Source organism: Micromys minutus (assembly GCF_963924665.1).
Source record: "Micromys minutus genome assembly, chromosome: 12".
Taxonomy (NCBI): Eukaryota; Metazoa; Chordata; class Mammalia; order Rodentia; family Muridae; genus Micromys; species Micromys minutus.
Genome location: NC_137981.1, coordinates 19599758 through 19618708, shown reverse-complemented (window position 1 = coordinate 19618708; position 18951 = coordinate 19599758). Strand labels below are relative to the sequence as shown.

The 18951-nt window shown below is 45.2% G+C and overlaps 1 protein-coding gene across 4 annotated transcripts in view; it reads left to right on the top strand.

Moving 5' to 3' along the window:
- Window positions 1–2848: 2848 nt before the first annotated feature.
- Window positions 2849–18951, top strand: part of FBXO34 (F-box protein 34) — a 70065-nt gene continuing 53962 nt past the window's right edge. For 3 of the 4 annotated variants that reach the window (XR_013975269.1, XM_080925932.1, XM_080925933.1), the window contains exon 1: window positions 2849–2977. The gene's annotated coding sequence lies outside the window, so the exon portion shown is untranslated. The remainder of the gene's footprint in view (window positions 2978–18951) is intronic. The other variant, XM_080925934.1, reaches the window with a different exon arrangement.

Sequence of the window (18951 nt, the reverse complement as noted above, 5' to 3'; positions counted from 1 at the left end):
GCCAGGTATCTTTCTCAATCATTCTCTACCTTACTTATTTAAATTTTAAAAATTTAAAAATAGAAGATTTATTCATTTTATTGTATGTGTTTTGCCTGCATGTTTGTACACCACACATGTTTGGTGTCCTCAGAGGTCAAAAGATGGCATTGGATCCCCTGGAGTTGAAGTTATGGATTGTTGCAAACAACCATGTAGATGTTAGCAATCAACCCTGAGTCCTCTCTGCAAGAGCAACAGACACTCTTAACCACTCAGCCATCTCTCCTGTCCTTCCTTAAATATTCTTAACATTTATGGACACACAGGCATGGGGAGGTCGGTGACAAATTTAAATATTATTTCTCAGGCACTTTTTTTTTTTGGGACAGGTCTCTCACAGGCTTGGGACTTGCCAAGTATGTTCCACTGGCTGGCCAGCAAGCCCTGGGGACCTGTCTGTCTGTCTCCTCAGCCCTGGGATTCCATCTTAGGCTACCCCGTACTTCACTTTTTTTTTTTTTTTCTCCAAAATGTGAGTTCTGTGGATTGAGCTCAGCTTCTGAATCAGTTGAGCCTATCTCCCCAGCCCTGCAGTTTGGGGATTTTGTTGTTGGTTTGGTTTGGTTGGTTGTTTTCAGATTGGAATCTTGCTATGTAGACCAGGCTGGCCTGGAACTTGCAGCAATCTAGCCATTGTCTTCTAAATGCCAGCATAGGCTTGCATGCCTTAGCCTTGCAGTGTGTTAAGATCCAACATTTATCACATTTATATTTAGATATTATGGACATTTACATATAGTATTTGATTTGGTATGTTATGTATGTATGTATGTATGTATGTATTTATTTGAGAAGGCTTCACTGAACCATTCAGGATGACCTGGAACTCATCGCAGTCCTCCTACCTCAGTCTCAATAATCTATTTTATGGGCATGCACCACCCCACCTTACTGTGTTGTTTCTGGGTGTTAAAGAATTGACACTTGGAAGCATTGCACAGATACCGTTGTACTGAGCCCGCAATGGCTTACCCATTGATAGTGTTTTGTTATCAAAGTTCTTTCTGGTTTCCTGAGCTCAAGTGAAGTATCTGTGGTTTAAATGAAAAAAAGAAAAATTGGGCTTTGTTTTTCTTTTAAGAATTTGATACTGCATCTAGGGAGATGTCTGAGTGGGTAGAAGATCTTGCTGCAGAAGTCTTTATGACCAGAGTGCCAGTCCCGGAGCCTACACACACAGACATTCCTGTGCTGCTGAGCCACTCAAACCACCGAAGACTCAGCAAGAAAGGCTCATCCCGAATGTGGGTGACACCATCGGATGTGCTGAGAAGCATCATCCACCTCTACCTCCTGTATCCTTCGTGGTTGTGGATGCCAGCTGCCTCCTTCATGCCTTCTCTGCGTCTAATTGTGAGCAACATAACCCCTCCTCCTCTCGGTGAAAATATCACGATTTATAAATGTTATGTATTTTAGGAGTGCTTTGCCTGCCTCTGTGTCTGCGCATCACATCTGCCGCGCGCCTCAGGAGCCCAGAAGAAGGTGTCAGAGCCCCGGAAGCTGTAGTTACTGCAGGTGGTAAGCTGTCCGTGTGGATGCTGGGAATCAAACCCAGGTCCTCTGTGAGAGCAGGAAGTGCTCTTCACCAATGAGCCATCTCTCCAGCCCCTCAAAATAAGCACCTTCATTTCTTAAGTTGCTGTCGTCAAGTATTTTGATCATGACAATGAGAAAGTGACCAATACAGCACAGTAGACTTGGTACATGCTATGTAACCCCAACCTCCTGTCTCAGCCGCTCAAATTCAGGGATTATAGATGTGAACTACCTTGCTTGGAGATTATTTTTATATTTAAAATTGCAAGTGTGTGTGTGTGTGTGTTAATGTGTGTATGTGTGTGTATGAGTGCATGTGTATAGGTGTTTTGCCTGTACCTGTGTGCACAGATGTGTATGTGGTGCCCAAAGAGGATGTTTGGATCCCTTGAATTAATTAAGAAGATGCTCACGGTTCCCTCCTCTCAGATAACGTTAGCTTGTATCTAACTGACATAAAACTAGCCAGCACATTGTCCAAGTAGTTAAAAATTATGCAATGGAAACAGTAATTTTAAAGCTTATTAAAAGGCCATTTATTGACTCAATGACTTGAAATAGTTTAAAGCCTCTTTTTAAAAATTATTTATTGGTAAGCTTACAAGGCTCTTGTAGATTAGCAGTTCAACTGCAAAATTTATGTACTTTCTGGTAGGTACTTCTGCCATAATTTCATGGAAAATATATTCTTTTGTGTTTTTTTATGTATATGGTGTGTTGTCTACATGTCTGCACAATACGTACATGCCATGTTTGTGACCGGAAAAAGGCGTCTGATTCCTTGAGGTTGAAGTTACAGATAAGTTGCGAACCATCTTGAGGGTGCTGGGAATTGAAGTGAGTTCCCCTGGAAGAGCAGTCAGTGCTCTTAAACAGATGAGTCTCGGCTCTGCCATTGAAGATGACCATGACCTTGTGGGCCACCCGCAATTACCTCCCAAAACTCTTGGATTACAGATATGATGCAAAATACCCAGTGTATAGGACACCAGGCATCAAATCCAGGGCCATGGGCTTGCTAAGTAGTTCATTTTACAAATTTGAAAACAGAACCACACGCTAGTGGTAGAGCCAAGACCCGCTGGGGCTCACAGGCGCTGGTCCCGGCAGCTCCCACCTCTCCCCACAGCGCTCTCGGCAGCCGGCAGGGGGCGCTGGCGCACGCGGGCTCCCGCGGCCCCCGCCCCCGGGCAACCGTCGATTGGGCCGGCGCGTGATGTCACGCCGGTTTAGCCAAACAAATGGGTTTCGGGGCGAGCGTTGGGCTCCGCCGCCCAGCGCTGAGCTCCTGGTCCGCCTCAGTCTCGGGGGAGCGCGTCGGGCCTGCCGCCGGCGCCGCATCGGGCTGCCCAGCCGCACCAGCCCCGGGCCAGGCCCCGGCCGGGCAGAAGCACAGGTGGGCCGGGCGGAGGCGCGGGGCTGCGGGGCTGCGGGGCGCGGGCGGGACACCGTGGGCGCCTCCCGCTGCTCCCCGCGGCGGGGGCCGGGCGTTGGGGGGCGGGGACCGGGGCTCGCCGCGCTCGGGGTGCCGCCGGCCGCGTCCTCCGGAGAGCCGTCCGCGCGGCCTGGCCCCGAGGTCGTAAGCCCGGCGGCTCCCTGGGCCCGGAGTCGGGCGACCGGAGCTAGGCCTCCACGGGTGGGCTGCGTGCGGGGCTGGGGGTGGGGGGGGTCCCCGCGCAGGTGAGTTTGCGCGTCTTCTCCACCCTTCCCGGGGGGTTCTGGCGTGCGAGCCTGCGGCGGTGAGGTCACACTGCCGAGGCTCGGCGTGCGGGGGTGATGTCAGGGCTCTACCGAGACAGACTGTGATGTCACAGCAGGCCCCGAGTGGCGACCTTGGCGCGCGGAAGGGCTGGGAGGACCCGCGGGGAGAAAAAGGAAGTTCGGTCCTAGCACATTTGAACCGAAAACGTAGGATCTCGGCTTTGTGCAGTTTGAATGTAATAATTGTCAGGTGCTTAAACTTCATTTCGGAGAGCATCGATAGTACAGTTTAAGGACGTTCGGTTTAGAAATAGAGAAATCATGGGGGATTTGGGGGAGGGGCGGGGAAGGGTATTGGGGTGTTCACTGTAAGTGCCTTCAGGAAGCTAAATTCAGTTTGATGTGGTAGTTGCTGGGGAGGGATGCACGGGGCTGAACTAACAGGAGGGCTGATAATTCAGTTGGCTTTATCTTGGGGGGGGGGGCAGTGATCTGCTGCTAGCCTTTTTGTTAGCGAATGGCCAAGGCAAGCAGATCTTGAATGAACTTTGTCTTGCAAAGAGGGGGGAGCTTGAATCTAACATTCTTCTTAAATAATAATCATCCGATGATATAATTTGTCCAGGTGTTTCTCCCCCCCCCACCCCCCATTTCATCAGGGACATTGGTTTTCTGTGATTATAGCTCAGCAATAAACCTTTTCTTTGCAACTCCCCCCCTCCCACGTCTAGGATGTAACTTAATATAATAACACGTCTGAAGAAGACTTTTCAGGTCAGGTGACTAAATTTTGTCGGTAGTGCTTCCGAATGTGGAATTAGAAATTTTAGCAGGTGATTTTGAGAATGTTGCTTTTCCTTGACCTGCATAGAAGCTGAATGCTGGGGACATTCCGAGACAGTTCTTTCATCCTTTCTTTCTTCTAAAATCTGGTTCAAAAAGATAGGGAGGGGACTTGACAGTGGGGCATAGTTACAATTAAGGTTTTCAGCTGGAAGCTTCAGTAGACGCTTGCTCTTCAGTAGTCCTTGCTTGCTCCGGTCACCTACTTGAAATAGGTCCCCCCTTGAAATAGGTCCCCCCTTGAAATAGGTCCCCCTCCATTACTTTCTGCTTCTCATTTGCTTTTCAGATATTTGCATTTTTAAATGCAAATATGTCTTTGTTTAATAACTTTGTTTTTCTGATATGGTCTCTCTGTAACTGAGTGTCGTGAGAGGACAGTAGTTCCAGCCTGTATGTCTGGTGTGCTGAGAGTGACCCGTGTGTGTCATCACACCCAGCTCCTAGAAGACTTTCAGTGACTGGATTTTGCCTCAGTATGCAGATGAAATGTCAATTAACACAGGAAATGAAGTGCAGCAGAAATTATGTTATTACTGATTTTGGGTGTGTGTGTCCTGAGATTCAAGACCAGGGTCTCCTTCATAATTATTGGCACTGAGCTACATTCCCAGGCCCTTACTGTTATTGGACCGGAAGTTCCTAAGACATCACCAAGCCTTGGTGATTCAGTAGCCATTGTGTGTACTGTTGAGCAGAATTTTTCCCTTGAAGGAAATTAGAAACTGTATGGTGCCATGTTAAAGCTCCTACAATAAAATTTGAGTCTCTGGAACACCAGGGATCAAGGCGAAGCTGCTGATGTGGGGGTGGGGTGGGTGGGTGTAAATCAACCATTTATTAAAGATGAAAGGTTCTCCCAGGAAATACATTCTGAAGTTGGACATCGTACTGAAATGGACACCTATAGCCCTTGCCAAACAGTAGCCCCTTCGTGGCTCTGCACCCCTGGTTCTCCACCTTCCTGATGCCACGACCCTTATATGATTCCTCACCCCAACCATATTATTTCATTGGCACTTCATAACTGTAATATTGCTCCTGTTATGAATTGTAATGTAAATGTCTGATCTGCATCCTCAAATGGGCTGAGTCACACAGGCTGCACACACCAAAAGAGGGCGGCAGGTCTCATTACTGATGGTGTGAGCCACCATGTGGGTGCTGGGAATTGAACTCAGGACCCCTGGAAGAGCAGTCAGTGCTCTTGACCACTGAGCCTTCTCTCCAGCCCCTGGAAGTGAACCTAAATGGGAATTGAAAACCCTGCGGGTGATGGCAGTAGCTGTGCTTAGCAGAGCTTGTCCACCTCACTGCCTGTCGTGTTTAGATGTAAGTGTTATCTTCATGTGGAAAGAGAGTTAAAAGGTGCGGAATAAAGGTCTCGGCGTGTTGCGATTTTACTAAGAATCGATGGTGGGCATGAAGAAGCCTACTTAATGTGTATCATTGCATAACCAGGCATAACTGCAGGGAACATTTGTATAATCTGCTTCTACTTTTAGAGGGTTGCTTTTCACCCACGCTTTGCACTTTTGGGACTAGGAAGCAGCTTTTACTTCTTAAATGGTTTTATGGAAATTTGAGATGAAGTTTACTTTAAGACTTTTGTCATCATTTATGCACTTGAAAGGACCGGAATGATCATTAGTAACGTGGCATCTTTTTGATGGATAAGGCAAGCATTGTGGTGAATGAGTGTGGTGCTCGACTCCCTTAGGACACGTGTATTGTGCCAAATACTTACCAACATGCAGAGCTGAAAATCCTACAAACATTTTCTACTTTATTTTCTAAACTTAGTTTACGCTCACCTTGTTTAATTTCCACAGTATTGGATTTCCGGCAGATTCTTAGTATTTGTCGATGGGACATACCCACTGTGAGAGACGTCATTTAGTGCTTCTTCCCAGAAACTGCCGCTGTTTAAAGCCAAATAGTTGGAGGCAGGGCCAAGGATGTGATGAAAGCCTCCCATGTCAGGCCCATGTCAGGCCCATGTCAGGCCGTGTGCACCAGGCAGCATCCAGCAGGCGCATAATCTGTGCGCAGTCCTCTGGAAGCAACAACAGAAAGGTGTGGATTAGCTCCAACGACTACAGGTCATTTGGACATGGGCACCTTCAGTCCTTTGTCTAATTTATCTTCCCACTTCTCTTTATGTTTAGTGGATTTTGAAGCAGATGAGCTACTGTGTCATCACCCAGGACAGTGTTAATAATTAAAACGTACATGATCCTCAGTGTTGATTAAAACTACTTAATTGTTCATTTTAACTTCATCTTCTAGTTACTGCTTCACAGGACACTGTAGAACAGTGGCTCTAATCCTTTCTAACACCGTGACCCTTTTATACAGTTCTTAATGTAGTGGTGACCCCTGGCCATAAAATTATTTTTGCTGCTACCTTTTAACGTAATTTTGCTACTGTTATAAATCATAATATAAATATCTGTGTTTTCTGATGGTCCTAGGTGACCCCTGTGAAAAGGTTGTTTGATTCCAAGGGGGCAGCAACCCACAGGTTGAGAACCACTACTGTAGTGCATGCTGTTATAACTACTTAGCTTCACAGCCTATCCTGTCTGTTTCCTACCATAGTCACAATGTAAGTCTGTGAGTCCAAGACTGTGATAGTGCCTGTACAACACTGTCAGCCAGCAAACACTTTTTGAGCATCTTTGTGCCAGCTCTCTCTCTCTCTCTCTCTCGCTCTCTCTCTCTCTCTCCCCTTCCCTCCCCCTCCCTCCCCCCCACCTGATTTTTTTCTTTCTTTTCTATGATCCTCTCTCTGTGTGTAAGGGCCCTAATAATCCTCCTGTGTAGGAAGATGTGTGCCGACCAGATGTTGGTGTCAAGATGTCTCCCTCAGTCACTTTGACACTAATCTTTGAGACAGAGTGTCATTAAAACTGAGGTTGCTACTTATGTAGACCTGCCTGGCTAGTGAGTCCGTGGGATCCACATGTTTGTACATCTCCTAGTAGCAGGGATACAGACACGTGCCACTATGCACAACTTTGCTTGGGTTCTGGGGATCTTCTCTCAGTCCTCATACGTGTGTAGCATCAGTGAGCTGTGACTCTGCCCCTTCACCTTTGTTTAACATTGACGAGACGCTGGAGAGCACAGTGCCTGTGGGCTTAGTCAGACTGATGACTACTGTTGGGACACTTGGCTGGGCAGAGGTTTCGTCCAGATGTTAGTTGAAGGAGGAATTAGGAACTCAGGTGCTTCTAGCCTCAGACAAGGACTTGCACCATTGCATTACTGGGCTGTGTTGTCCCAGAATGAACGGATGATGAGAGCCTGAGGTACAGCCTGTGTGTGGAAGCGATCAGACTTTCTGCCCTCTTCCCCTTCCATTCTTTCCCTTCAAGTTTTAGCTTTTTAAGGCAGGACATTATCAAATAGTTCAGGCTGACCTTAAATTCACAGTCTCCCAGCCGCAGCCTTCTGAGGTCTGAGACTCTAGGCACTTCAGCATGTCTGCCTGTATTCACTCTGAGACTTGTACCTTTTATTGATGGGCACTCTCTCGGTTTGTGGAGAGTAGGAGTCTCTCAGGCCTTCATTTTTAGTCTCCTCTTTTTCTGATGTTTTATGGGGAAATTGTTAATTACAAGGAAAATATTGGGACATTGAATACATTACTATCTGTATACTTCCTCTTATTGGCCAATCTTAATTTTTGTATTTGTTTATAGTAATTATACTATACACACACACACTTCAGAATATTTATTGGTACTTGTTTACTTAATTTTAGGTGACATAGTAAAATGTACAAATCTTGGGTGTACGTATTCATGTAACCCATGTACCCTGTCACAATCACAGAACATTCTTGTTACCACAGAACATTCTTGTCAGTTTAAGTGGCTTTTAATATTTTGCTGTATTACATTCATTAGTTTCTTCTGAAACTGGTCAACAGACCCACGTCCCTACTCTGCTAGGGCACACTGGGGCAGGGCTATGCTGGGTGAGAAGCATGACAAGATGTCCATCAGAGGTGATGGGAGCACAGTGCTCCTGAAAGAGGCTTTGAGACCTGTCTGACCCTGTCTGTGACTCCTCAGGATGTCAGAGGCACCTTGAGCTTCCTAGCCTCCAGAGCACAGCGCTAATTTGCTTGTGAAGAGCCCAGGCGGGGTGTTTTGTCTCGGCAGTTCTCCTGAGTGAGGGCAGAGTGGCACCTAGAAGCAGTAACTGGAAATGCGGGGCTGGTTTGGAGGTGAGGGAGCGGTAGAGAACGGAACAGGTTTGGGAGTGGGCTGCTGGGAAAGGAACTTCAAGGACAACTGTGGACTCAGGCAGAAGTGATGAGTGTGTTGGGAATGAGAGGTGGCAGGTCAGTTGTACAGAGACAGACTGGGCAGACTTACACCGCGTTCTTGTGCTTTTCCAAAAGCACCTTCCGAGCGGTGAGTGTGTGGCAGAAGCAAGCACTGAGTGCACACGGGCTCTTGACTGCCTGTAGTAACATGAGGGGACTAAAGCACGTATACAGGACACTTCATACTAAAAGGAACAGAAGGGGAAGAGTGGGACCCAGTTCAGACTGGCCATGTTCTAAAGGAGAAGAGGGATTCAGAAGAGAGCCTGCAGGGTGTGGCCAAGCGAACTTTGGATGAAGAGATTAGTGTAGGCTGATGATGCCAGGTGCAGTTGATCAGGACAGTAATTCCTAAGGCACGCCAGGTCACAGGCCGTGTCTGACTCGGCGTTCTGGTCCTCACAGTCCAGTGTCTAAGTAACCCAGGTGCAGTCTAAGGCACAATGGCTACCTCTCCAGAGGTCTTAAACTTTGGCTAGATCTGTATGGCTCAGGCTCCTTCAGAATAGACTCTGCATGCATGTGGGGGAGGGGAGAAGAGATCAAAACCGTGAACACTAGTGCATTCTGTGAAGACACTCACTATTTACCTATCTTTCTAAGTATGCTCTGGAGAACTCTGGAGTCCAGACAGGCCCCCCACCCCCATCCTCAAGAGGTGGGCCATGATGGAGAGTGCCCCGACCAGGCAAAACTCGGGTTCTAGGGATGGGGCTTGCCCTAAGACCTGTACAGCCTTTAGCTAACAAGTCCAGTTGAAGAGATTTGTAGCTTGGGCTGTGTCCAGAAAAGCCATGAAAGCGGCTACTGCTTGGATCCTTAAGAGCCCAGTCCCCAGTATAGTTTATCTGGAAAGCAGACGATCAAGTCAGAGAGACTGGAACTTTAAGGTTTAACATGCTTGTGGGAGATTCTGTACTAAGTGACTGTTTTAAGGAGAGATTTAATTTTAATGTGTGTTCTACTCCCCTTTGGACTTGTGCCTGACTCACTATTGTTTTTTGGAAGCATATGAGCTGTTTGTTTCTACAGGATGGGGACAGTCAGCAGTTTGCTTCATGATGAATCTTACCTTTGATTCTCATTCATACCCATTTAGATAGAGTCCAGACTTTAGATTTGGGAGTTGTTGCTGCAGTTGGTTAAGATGTGTGGGGTTGTTGCTTTAAAGGAGTGAAGATATTTTGTATGACCTTGGGAAGATAAGGCATGAATATGTCTCCCAAGGTTCTGGGCTGGATCCTAATCTCCAGTGAAGACTGTGGGAGCTTCAGGATGTGATTAGGTGTGCCCTCATGAAGAGGCTCGTGCCTTTAGAAAGTCTCACAGGAATCCTTGACCCTTCCACCACGTGAGTAGTAAGGTGCTGTCTGTGGAGAGCGGGCCTCTGCTAGTGTACTGACTGTAGGTTCCCAGCTTCAAATAACTTGTTTCTCTCTAATCATCAGAAAAGGGACTTTACTTAAGGATTCAGAGAAAAGAACTTTTTTTTTTTTTAAAGACTGGAAGTTTTGCTATAAAGTATTAGAAAGGATTTTAGGGCCAGAATTTAATGAGAATTTTTTAAAAATTATTTTTGTTTCCAAGTATATTAGTGTTTTCCTGTTATATGCATGTGTACCATGTGTGGCCATGTATGTATCATGTACGGCCATGCATGTACCATGTGTGGTGCCTACTGAGGTCAGAAACTGGAGTTACAGATGGTTGTGAGCTGTCGTGTGGGTGCTGGAGACTGAAGAGCAGCCAGTGACTTGAACCCTGGAGCCATCTCTCCAGACTCACGCAGTGACATGATTTGAGGAAAGACTACCGTGGAAAGCAGGCTTCTGAGGGAATCTTGTCCTGTCGTCACAGGTTTGGCTGACGTCATTATTGTTTCTCTCCCTGTGTTTCTTGCCTGCCTCTGTCTTCTCACCTTTGCTGGCAGCTCTCTCTGTCCCAGATGCAGACTATCTTGTGTTTCTGGCACTCTGAGGGTTTCTCAGCTGCAATCTCTAAGACATGCTTCTGTTTGTACCCCATAGGCTTTACTTTGCCAGGTTTCCATCTGCTGAGAGGAGAGTGAGCCTCTTTTGTGGGTGTGTTTGATTTGGACTCACTGTTCCAGGCCACATGATATTCTCAGTAGTAGTGGTACCAAATGGGATTTAATGAGAAACAACTTGTAATTGTTGGGCTGACTACCTACATTAAACTGAGTTTCAAGGAACAAACTCCAGGGGCTGGAGAGATGGCTCAGTGGTTAAGAGCACTGACTGCTCTTCTAGAGGCCCTGAGTTCAAATCCCAGCAACTATGTGGTGGCTCACAACCATCTGTAATGGGTCCAAGTGCCTTCTTCAGGTGTGTCTGAAGACAGCTACAGTGTATTTATAATAAATAAATTAATTAATTAAAAAAAAAAAGGAACAAACTGCCTACTGCCAGCACAGACCTCCTAAATCCAGTGTGTGAACCAGAAGTTGCTGACGCTGCATTTGATGTCAGCTCTTTGAGAAAATGTCACTATTTCTGTCTTTGTGAGACCTTTGCTTTCATGTGAAGCCATGAATGGAGTTTGTCTGCAGTGTATTTACTGTGTGATGCACTGAGTTCATTCTCTCAGATTCTGTGTGAAGATAAAGCCCTTTCTGATGTTGTTGCTTCTAAAAAAAGCCCATGGGTTGTAGTTTTCTGAGGGAGCCTATGAAATCAATGGTAACATTAATTTTTAAAATGTTGTTATAACAGAAAACTAAGTCATTCACTGGCTAGCACCATTGAGAAGTTTAAAGATGAAGTTTGGCTGAGTCCTTGTGTCTCTAACCTCCTTTTCTGCTTCCTTCATTACTGAGCTCAGCTTTTATGCCTTTTACCCCGTTGTGGTCTTAGTATGTTTGTCATCCTTCAGATCGCGTGTCCTCCTGTCATGTGGCTCTACAGGAGGACATGCAGAAGGAATGAGTTGTGGAGCTGTGGGAAGGGCTCCTAAGCTGTTCCATAGACACCTTTGGCAGTGTGAAGTCAGAGCCCCTCCCCTTGGGAAGAACTTGGCTAGCACACTACTACACACCGCTGTTGGAGGGGAGGGCTCCTAAGGCCAAGCTGTGGATGCAGACAGCATATGCACAGTGTGCCTTCCTAGTCCATCTTCCCTTGCTCCCGTTAAACAGGCAGTTCCCTTTTGTGAGTTTATCTTTCCTGGTTTAACCTTTGCTATTATCCTGATCCTCTAATGTGGAATGAAGGTGGTTTGTATTGAAGGAAGGAAACTGCCCTTTATTTTCTGAGCATGCTAACAGAATGAACATGTTAGAAATGGGATAACTCTGTAGAGTGGTACTGTCCCATAAGAACAGTGTGACCCATACAGCCGTTCACAAGTGTAGATAGGAAACTGTGTGCGTGTGCGTGTTAGTTGCTGGGAATTAAACCCAGGGTTTCACATGGGCCATAATTGTTAAAAGTTAAAACAATTATGTTTGTATAATTGCTTATTTGAAGCCATAAAATCACTCTAGGAACTACAGAGATAATTATTGATTAGTTGGAGTTTCTTAAGATAAAATCTGTATTTGATAAGGATAGCTCAGAGGGCCCATTTACTTTATTGCTGAAGAACCAGGACAGGCAGACCAGTTTCCAAAGTAGGGCAGGAGATCTTATTTCAGGCTCAGGAATCAGGCTCAGGCTCTGGGTTCTCAGTATTCACAGCCCCCACTCACTCCAGTGATGGGGAGTAAGTTTCTGTCCTGGCTGTCAGCTGTTGTAGGTGAAGAACTCTTGGAAAATAGTTCAGAAAGGGTCTGAGGACCTGAAGCTTTCTAAGGAACCATCTCTCCCCACCCAGTTCTTTTAAATATGTGTTAATGATTAGCTTGATAGAATAGAAATACATTAACATTTTTAATTTGTAGAATTTTAAGACCCACTATTTCCTAGGAAATGTAAACTATATATTGATGCTAAGTGCATTAGTTGTTTTTGTTTGTTTGTTTGTTTGTTTGGGACAGTAGCTTCCTATGTAGCCCATGCTGGCCTACAACGTAAGTCCTGCCTTGTTCTAGAGCTTGGATTACAGGCATACCCATCAGACCTGGCTGTGTCCTGTCGTTTTTCTCTTAGATCAGTTTTACAGATTTTCTGTTCTTAGAGAAGTGCAAGTCTTTAAGAATTCTCCATGTTCTGCTGTTGTTTTCCTTCAATTCCTTATGTAACACTCCCTTTGCTAAATATATATTGATGGTTTTAAATAATCAAAACGTATTGTTAACAGCCAGGTAAATGGTTAATTTTACTGGCGGGCTTACACTTTCGCTCTATAAGCTGGCTAGTTAAAACTTTGCTTCAAAGTGGGACTGAACGCTCACATCCTTTCACTTAACTGCTGCAGTTTTTTCTTTCTCATTTGTTTATTTGCTTGTTCATTTGTTCATCCAAAACAGGGTCTTTTTTTAAGGTTTATTTATTTATTATATATAAGAACACTGTTGCTGTCTTCAGATACACCAGAAGAAGGCATCAGATCCCATTACAGATGGTTGTGGGCCACCATGTGGTTGCTGGGAATTGAACTCAGGACCTCTGGAAGAACAGTCAGTGCTCTTAACCACTGAGCCATCTCTCCAGCCCCCAAAACAGGGTCTTAACTCTGTAACCCTGGCTGGCCTAGAATAGCAGTAATCCGTATAATTGCTCAGTTTTCTTTAAGACATTCCATTGATGTTATGTGGCTGTTAGTATGTCTTAGAGAATTTTAGCTGGATTCTGTTTGCTTGGTGTGTTTGTTTCTAAACTGTTGCTGCTCATTGCACTCACCAAATGTGTGATGACTACTTTGATTCTTTTACACCTGAGTGTCCTGTTATTCTGTGCTGTGAGACTCTGGTTTATAAGATGATAAATATTGGAAAGTGCAGCCTTGTCTTCAGGAGTGTTTACTTTGAAAAGGTTAGTGATTATTGTCTATGCTAACATGTAGTCCAGAGGATCCACTGCTTACTAAGGATTTCTAAGTAGTGGATGGTTGGCTGTGACTTCTTGAGCCTATTGGAGGCCATGTGATGTTCGGCTCTGTTTTGTTTTGTAGTATTGGAGCCTCACAGTTGCTGGACGAACACTCTGAGCTACTGTTTTAGCGTAGCATGTAGTGTTTGCTACTGACAACCCAAAATGATAGATTATGTCTCCTTTTGGGTTGAAATGCATGTATGTTTAGCTTAAAAGGTTATTTGTATCTTGGATGGATCTATATATACTCGAGTGGAGTTCTGTGTCTTAAGGCTGAGTGGTTGTCATCTGGTATTGGTGCCAAAAACCAGGGTTTGCTGCTGATGTAGTTTTCCATGTGCATAGACTTTGCAAGCCTCCCGTAGTGTTTAGTGCCAGATATCCTCAATTTTATGTATATATTTAAAGTAAAGGAACATTATTTTATGTAGTATAATTATAATCATTACATAGAAATATATAGGAAATGGAGTCTAAAATTATACATCCCAAAATAGAGCCAGTCTTAAATGGTCTAAGAATAGTTAATTTAGACATGTATGATGATGCTTATCTGCAATTCTAACCTTGTGGATCCTGGAGCAGGATGATTTTGTGTTCAAACCCAGTGTAAACTACACAGTAAAGCCTTGCATTAAAACAGTAGCAAAAAGTATATATACTTAATAGCTGAGACGGCAGGATCACCAGCAGTTTGAAGACAGCCTGACTTATACAGTGAGCTTGCTGCCTGTATGTTTATGTAACGTGTGTATACAGTGCAAACAGAAACCAGAAGAGGGCCCCTGTCAGATCCTTTGATATTTAAGTTATAGACAGTTGTTAGTTGCCATGTAGGTACTAGGATTTAGATCCTGGGTTATCTGGGGAAGCATCATGTGTTCTTAACTGCTGAGCCATCTCTTCAGACCCCTCTTGGGTGTTTAGCCGTATGTGGTTGCTTTGTTTGCCTCAATTAAGAACAGGTGATGAGAGATAGGGTGCGCAGTATGGCTGAACCAGCCATGTGCTGTCTCCCTCAGGTCACAGGGACTAACTTGGCAGTGCTTCCCGCTCCCTTTCCCTCCCCAACACTGTGATTCTCTTTATCTAGTGTGTGGTGGCTTGATGAGAAATGGCCCCCACAGGCCCAGTCACCAGGGAGTAGGAGGTGTGGTCTTGTTGGAGGAAGTGTGTCACTGGGGCTGGGCTTTGAGGTTTCAGAAACTGAAGCCAGGCCTGAGGGCTTTCTTTTCTTCCTGCTACCTGGGGATCTAGATGTAGAACTTTTGGCTACTTCTCCAGCACCGTGTCTGCCTGCACACTACCACACCATGATGATAATGGACTAAACCTCTGAAACCGTGAGTTAGCTTCAGTAAATGCTTTTTTAAAACGAGTTGCCATGGTCATGGTGTTCACAGCAGTAGAACACTGGCTAAGACATAGTGGTTCTTACGGTAATTAGCTCCATGCAGTGTTATCTAAAACTATGGCTTTTGAAAAAATGTTATTTGGCCAGGTCCTGTGCTTAAATGGTTGAGAATGCTGGCCGTGCATTTCCTTTTTCCGTCAGTTGGGTGCCCGTCCCCCTCTGTAGAAACAGCAGAATTGCTTTTGTCGTGCCTGTTCTTTCAGCACACATTCTGTTCTCCTGCTTCAAACATTTCAGCCTTTGTTATCTCCGCCACCCACTATAACCTCTGCTTTATTTCCATTTCTTGTTGGCTGTCCTCCATGTGTCGGCAGAGCTCCTGGGAGCATGCTGCCTGTCCCCAACAGGGGCTGGCTGGCTGGGCCTCAGTATGGCTTATGGGCCTGCTGTAATGGGTAAATGCTGTGGCCACACTCACAATCCTAAGGCAGCACTTCCCAGTCTGGGGCTTGCTCTGTCAGAGGAGGCCTCCTTTGTCCTTGCTCCTGTCTGCCTGTACTCACTTGTTGCTCTTTCAGAAGACCTGCGTTCAGATTCCAGCATCCATGGTAGGTGTATAAACCCAGTTCTAAAGGTACATAAATGTGATGTACATAGATACATGTAGGCAGAATATTTATACACATAAAATGAAAATAACCCCAAAAATTTTTTAAAGAAATATATAGTACTTTGCTTTCTTTTTTTAAAACATTTTTTGTCAGTCTTTACACAAATTATTTGTGAGATAGGAAGCCTGACCAGTGGGTTAAAAACAATGATTTCTGATGCAAGAGTTCGGGAGCACATAGGCCTGGGGTAGTATTTGTAATGCCTGCTCTTTCCTGTCTGCAAGTGAAGGTCTAACACAGAAGACGCACATACACGCATGGATGGCTCGTAGCGCTTTCTTTCTTGTCTGTACTCATGGAACAAGTGTTCCAGTCATGAGAAGAGGTCTCTGTCTGTCTGTCTGTCTGTCCTCTCCCACCCTCACCATTCAGGTTGTGTAGGCTCTTTCTCTTCCAGAGTTGTCTGAGTTCTCAGTGACCTGTCTGGATCTTCAGGTGAGCTCACTTCAGCAGTGTGGGTCAAAGAGCAAAGGCTGCGTGCTAACCTTTTTTAACAGGAAGGTTTCTAGAAGTTGCCGTCCACAGTGGTCTTGTTAGGTAGAATGTTATGGCCACATCAGAAGAAAGGGATGCTGGAAAATGTAGGCAGTACCATCTTTCTCTATTGCAAACAGTGCCACATGAGCCCTTGCTTAGGTGCTGTTTTGTGGATGAATCCTTAGAAGTTGAGCTGTGGGCTGGAGAGATGGCTCAATGGTTAAGAGTACTGACTGCTCTTCCAGAGGTCCTGAGTTCAATTCCCAGCAACCACATGGTGGCTCACAACCATCTGTAATGGGATCTGATGCCCTCTTCTGTGTGTCTGAAGATAGCTATAGTGTACTTATATATACAGTGTACTTATATACATTAAATAAATAAATATTTTTAAAAAATGAAATTGAGCTGCTCAGTCAGAGTGGCGGCATCTCGAGAGCATGCCTGCTTTTTCTCATGTCAGTTTCTATCTTTGCCATAAGTATGGAAGAATTAGGACCAAGGCCAGCTCTAAATGTGCCCAATAAGATAGGTAGACAAGTAACCCCATCCTATTGCCCCAGTGTGTTGACAGGGCCTTGAGATGAGGATGAAGCTCCTGTTACACTAAGTCTGATGATGCACACGGCACATTTCACATTGTACTGAGTTCAGTCCTAACAGGAAGCTACGGGCTGATACAAAAGCAGAGAGACCTTAAATAGTTCACAGTGAACTGATAGGAAGATAGCAGGTAATAGTTTCCAGCAACCATTACCGTCATTGAAAAGTGAAGTAAGCTTAGTGTGTCAGTGTACCTGTAGTCCCAGCTGCAGCGGAGGGTGAGAGCACTCTAGGAGCCTGAGACCCTCTCAGAGAAAATAAAGCTAGATCTGGGGGTCAGGTTCATTTAGATTTAATGCTTTTTGTCTATTTCCCCCATGACATTCTTCCCACAGTCTACCTGCCCCGCCATCCCTGGGATTGTGACTTCTCATTGCTCTCTTAGCCGAAAGAGGAAAATCAAAGTAATAAACACATGTTCGGTTTGGATTCCTTTTACAGAACTATGCATATTTTTATATAATTATATTTGTTTTGAATCTTTATATTTTCCTTTTACTCCCCAGTTCAGATGGGTTCAGATATAAAACACATTTCACTAAAACTCCTTAGTGGACTGTTGAGGTTCTCAAGAGCATCTCAGATGTATTGCTCTGCTGGAGCGCCAGGGTACGCCTGGAATTTTGGCACTCAGGTGGATGAGGCAGAAAAATCATAGTTTGGGCCAGTTTGGGCCAGTGAGGTATTTTGTTTTTGCTTTGCTTTGTTTTGAAACAGGGTTTCTCTGTCTAGCCCTGGTTGTCCTGGAACTCACTCTGTAGATTGGACTGACCTCGAACTCACTGAGATGCACCTGCCTCTGCCCCACAGGAGCTAGGATTAAAGGAGTGTGCCACAACTGCTTGTTGGTGGTGGTGGGGTTTTTAATTCAATTTAGTTTTATTTTGGTTTGGGTTTTTGTTTTTTGATTTAAAAAAAAAAAAAAAAGTGCAGGGACTGGCGAGATGGCTCAGCAGTTAAGAATATTGACTGACTGCTCTTCCAGAGGACCCGGTTCAATTCCCAGCAACCACATGGTGACTCACTACTGTCTGTAACTCTACTTCCAGTGAATCCAACACCCTCACAAGGCCAAACACCAAATGAACGTACGTATGTACATACGTACATACATATATACGTACATACATACGTACATACATAGAGCACTATAAGCTGTCTTTACTCCTGACATAGGATTGGAACAGTTAATGAAAGTTGATACTTGGGAGTCTGAGTCGGGAAGCTAGATTGATTGAGTTTAGGATGTAAGGAGCAGCCTAAGTTCTGGAAGGATTTCAGTCTGTCTTGGCAGGGAAGCACAGGGAGTGGCCCTGTGCATGTGCTGGAGCATGAGGCTGTGGCTTGTCTTCTTAATGGCAGACCAATAAGCATCATCCACAAGGGGCAGATACACCCTTCAAATGCCCACCCTGGTGAGATTGCCTTCCACTAGTCAAAGGGCGTGGGTGGCTGCATTGCTTTCAGAATAGTTCCACAAGGTGGAAACAAGTGTTCAACCCAAAAGATAGTGACAGACATTTCAGGTTCAACCATATCACTCAGTAGCAGTGCTGGCCTTTCTAAGAGGGGAGGGAGCTTAACTATTACAATGCCAGGGACCATAAAGCAGCTTTAATGATAGCCTTATCTACAACCCGAGATGGAGGTCTTGAAATGCTTCTACGTTAGTGTCATTCACTTGTGCTGCAGCCCACGTTTCTGTGTATCTCTTTCTTTTTTTAAGAACAACAACAAATGACTAGTTCAGATTCCAAAGCACTGTCACATAAAAAGCTAGGCCCTGCAATATGCTGTAGTCCCAGCATTAGGAAGGCAGGTAGAGCTTGCTAGTTAGACAGCCTAGCTGAATCAGTGAGGCTCAGTGAAAGACTCTGGTCTCCAAAAAATGAGACTTCTGGCCTCCAGACGTGTATACGTGTACAAGTACCATACACACACACAACGCTGAAAAACAAACTTATATATACATACACATATATAAAATCTGCCATGTGCCTAGTGTGGCATTTTTTTCAGTTTAGTAGGGGACAGTGAGGAAAACCTTCACTAGGTCTCCATTGTCCCACAGTATGCAGATGAGCATCTCCTCTTGGAGCCCCCCAGGCTTTAATGGAACGGGGTAGGGCAATGTGAGTAACTCACCGTACCTCATTCTCACGCCAGAGTTGTGCTTGACGTCTGAAAGGCCCCAGGCCTGCTGTGTTGAAGGCCCTTTTCCTAGCATAGCAGTGCTCACTAGGCCTCACTCAGGCTACATCATTCTGTCTCCCGGGTGTATCCTCAACTTTTTAAACCATCTTCAGTTGTGAAACAGGATTTTGATAGTTACTGAGGTGGTTTTCTGTTGTCAAATTGATTTCAGTTGGGGGTTTCTATACTGCCTTTGAT